Genomic DNA, 4,310 nt, shown 5'->3' with positions numbered 1-4,310 from the left:
CCTCAATTATGGATAGCTCAATGCGCATAAGGTCACCGCCTGTCTTTGCAAATTTCCCTAAACCTCTCTTCTTCTTCAGAACTCGAAAAAACTTGCTAAGAATAACTCCACACTTAAGCCAAAAATCCCTTAGGCGATAATAATGACCATTATTATTAGTAATTATACTAACATCCTTAATACAAATTAATGTCACGTGTCAAACACCTCTATCTTCCTCCTGATCTCTTCCATCATTCCCAATATAAACTACCCATTTAAAATTTGAACCTTTTTCTTGCCCAACATACTAGCACATGCATAGGAAAATCATTAAAAAAACTTTCTTCTCAAACTTCAAAAATATTTCTTTTTTGGGCCATGTTAAATTATTATTACCAGTACCATCTCCTTCACTCCTAGCCATCTATCCTTCCTGGCTTTTTCCTTTTCGCCAATTCAACAACATGATACACAATTTTAAAATATCTCTCTAGCTAGGATTCATCATTCTTTATTTCTCGACTCACTAAATCTCTTACCAAATTTGGCAAGACATTATATTCCCTCCAACATCTTAGTCCTTTTGCCTTTAGGCCTTATGCCGCCATACCATCTGCCACACTATTTCCCTCCTGAAATATATGATTCAAATCAAACCTATTAAAATTAGCTAATAGGTGTCTGATATATTCTATCACACGCTTTAGGCCCATCCTTCTCTCATATTACCTTTGATAGTTTCTATGATGATTTTAGAATCACCTTCAATTTCCACATTGCTCCATCCCACACTCATCACCAATTTTAAACCCCAATATAGAGCCATCACCTCCACGATATTGTCAGATACTTTCCCTAGCTGTCTGAAATATGCTAATAGCATCCTTCCCTTGCTATCCTTGACCATTCCTCCCTCCGCCAAGCCTTCCGTCCTGGTAGCACCATCAAAATTAAACATTACCCAATTCGCAGTCGGAGGTTCCCATCTAGTCCTTTTCCTAACCAATAGGTTGGAGTTATCAATTTCCATTATCCCCTCCTCCAGTTTCCAACCCCTGGCCACTCTAACCTCCAGAACTCCTGGGGGGAATGCTGGTTTCCTCCACTTGCTGCAACTCATATTCTCTACCATAAGTTTATATATCTTTTCCACCACAACTTCCTCCTTTCTCTCTTCATTCCTAAAAACCCTATCATTTCTCTCCTTCTAGATACCCAAAAAACATGGGGGGGGGGGATAACCTTCCACAATATGACAAGGAGGGGGTGAGTAAAGGGACCTTGCCAATTCTCCACAAATTGTGCGAGATCCTTATTAAACAACTAGTCCACCTACAAATTCCGTAAAAGCCTCCCCCAAACATTAGAAGCATACCTACAGTGCAAGAATAAGTGGGGAATATTATCCTCCTCAATCTTACACAAGTAGCATCTATTTGATAATTGGAAACCTCATTTCATAAGGTTGCCTATAGTGAGTATTTTCACATGGATAGTGGTCCACCAGAATATATTAATCTTAGGTATTAGATAATTAAACCATATATTCCCCCAATCATTAGGTTCAAATTTTTTATCAAACATTAATTTATAGGAAGACTTAATAGAGAACTCCCTTGTCAGAGTGGCCTTCCAAATGAATTCATCATTTTGATCCCTTCCTAGGATTCTGTACCCCTCAAGCAAAATATTTAGCTCTTCTATTAGGCCCCCTCCAACTATAGCATTCTGTTTCAGCTCAATCTTCTCCCACTTCCTCCCCAAACAAATAAATCAGCTACCATTCCTCCCCCCTGCTCTTGAAGGTGGTTCTGAAGGGACCCAAACTTTTTTTTTGTTAACGATTTATCTGTAAGCCACGAATCCGCCCAAAAGTTAATCTGATTCCCATTTCCCACCATCCAACTCACACCTTCTTTCAAAAGGGTTATGTTCTTCACAATATTTCCCTAGATCTTAGATCCCTTAGGGAGATCATTTCTCCAGGTGCAGTGAGAGAACGTTAGATTTGCAAGATACTAATATTACACCAATTGGATTCCTCCTTCATCACATTCCACCTTATCTTGGTGAGAAGTGCATTATTCAAATCAGCTATCTTCCTCACTCGCACACCTCCTCTACTTCTTAGTTTACAAATTGTATCCCAGTTAACCAAACTTAGCCTTACCTTCTCACTTCCTCTCAACTAGAGGAAATTATGCTATATTTTCTCCAATTTATCGGCTATACTCTGAGTAATTTATAGGAAGTACACAAGTAACCCCTGTAGGGAAGAAATTAGGAGTTGAAGCATTCTCGCATTGCTCAGAGTTTTACCTTTCCAACCAATCAACTTTTTTTTCCATCCTCTCCAGAATGCAATTCCAAAAGTTGTTACATACATCCTTCACCATCAAGGGGAGGCCTAGATACGTGTCAGGTAACTCTGCAGTATTACACCCTAAAATATTTACAATCTTATGTTGTATATCAAGGGGTGTTAAAAAAGAACACTTTACTTTTATCCAAGTTAATATTCTATCCTGCATTAGCCGCATATATCTCCAGCACTGACTTCGAACCTCTGGCTTCTCCCACCGAGGACTCCCCACTAAAGAAGGTGTCGTCCACAAACTACTATATCACCTCGAGTGGAAGCGTGGATGTAGGTCCAATTCCTTTAATCACCCCTCCTTCCATCTTTCTCAAGAATTCCCTACCCAAAACTTTAGCAACCATTATAAACAAATAGGGAGAGATAGGGTCACCCTGTCTTAGTCCCCTTTCCCCACCAAAATTTCTCCAAGATGAACCATTCACCATCATAGAGTAGTTGACAGTTTCCACCATCGATTTCACCATCTTTAGAATTTTTTGACTAAAACCAATTTTACCCATAACTTCATACAGGGCAAACCAATTAACCCTATCATAAGCTTTAGAGATGTTGAGTTTCAGAGCCATACCCAGATTACCACTTTTCTCCATTGAGTGCAAAACTTTGTGAGTTGTTATGGTGGCATCAAGGATTTGATGACCTAAGAAAAACCCATTCTGGGTTTTCCCAATGAATTTATGCATCATTGGTTTTAATTTGTTCACCAAGATTTTTGAGAAAATCTTATAAGTAGTGTTGCAGAGGCTGATCGGCCTAAAATCTAATAGGATCTTTGGGTCTTTAACCTTTGGGATCAGGGCAATAAATGTTTTATTAAGATGTTTGAGAAGTTTCCCAGTTTCGAAGAAGTCTCAGGCTACCTGAAGGAGATCCAGTTTAATAGCATCCCAAAAGTGTTGGAAAAGTGCTGGGGGGAACCTGTCAGGTCCTGGGAACTTATAGGCTTTCATAGAGAAGGTTACATTTATGATATTTGCATGAGAATAATAAACATTAAAATATGTTAAATACCTCGAGTCATGAAGCTATATTAGGTCAAATTATGATGTCAACAAACTACACATATCACCTAATATGATATTTTCATGTGGATTAATGCCACATATATGTCAGTAATATGACACTCTAAATTAGTAGTTATATCACTAAAATTGTTAATGATTTCATAATTGTATGCATAGTCAACACTACTAGGTCTACACTAATATCAACAAATAGAAACATAAAATCATTTTCTAATTCTCATGGTAACTTGTGTCAATTCTTGAACTCTAAATTGCACGACATGAACTTTAGCATTACCTCAAGTGGTTTTTGCATAATCACTTTTTCACTAAAAGAGGGGTAAATTTTTTATCAATACAAGAAGAGATACAAAAGGGAGAGCTAAAAAAAGAGCTCCATCTCGAACAATGAGGGCATTAAATTCACAAGATAATGTGGGGGAAAATTTCCCCCTATCCATAACATTTCAATCTTACATATGATCAAAATCCAGTTTAGTCAAGCAATCCACAACTCTATTCCACTCCTTAGAGATGTAAGTAAAACAAACTAATTTTAGAGTTCTACAAAATAGAAGAGTCTAATTAACAACTGAAGCCAGAGGCCAACTAACATCTGCAAATGCTTGCAAGTAAGAAAGTTCACCGCCACTTGGGATTTAGACTCACAGATAATCCTATGCCATCCTCTCAAACAAAAATATTCCACAACATGTAAAATGGCCAACGCCTCCATAAGATTTTTAGTATGAAAACCCTTATGCAATGAGAAAAGAAATTGAACATTTCCAGAACTACAAGTTGTTAGAATGATTTTAGAATAACTAGGAGGGGGAGGGGGGGGGGGGGGGGGGGGTTGAATCAGTTATCCTCAGGTCCAAATGTTCCTAATAAAATTTTAACCACTTTTAACAACTTAGATTTATTTATTCATTCTCTATAAC

Source organism: Cupressus sempervirens, chromosome 2, assembly GCF_028749045.1.
Source record: "Cupressus sempervirens isolate cs-2001-9-10 chromosome 2, ASM2874904v1, whole genome shotgun sequence".
Taxonomy (NCBI): domain Eukaryota; kingdom Viridiplantae; phylum Streptophyta; class Pinopsida; order Cupressales; family Cupressaceae; genus Cupressus; species Cupressus sempervirens.
This window is presented reverse-complemented; position numbering follows the sequence as displayed.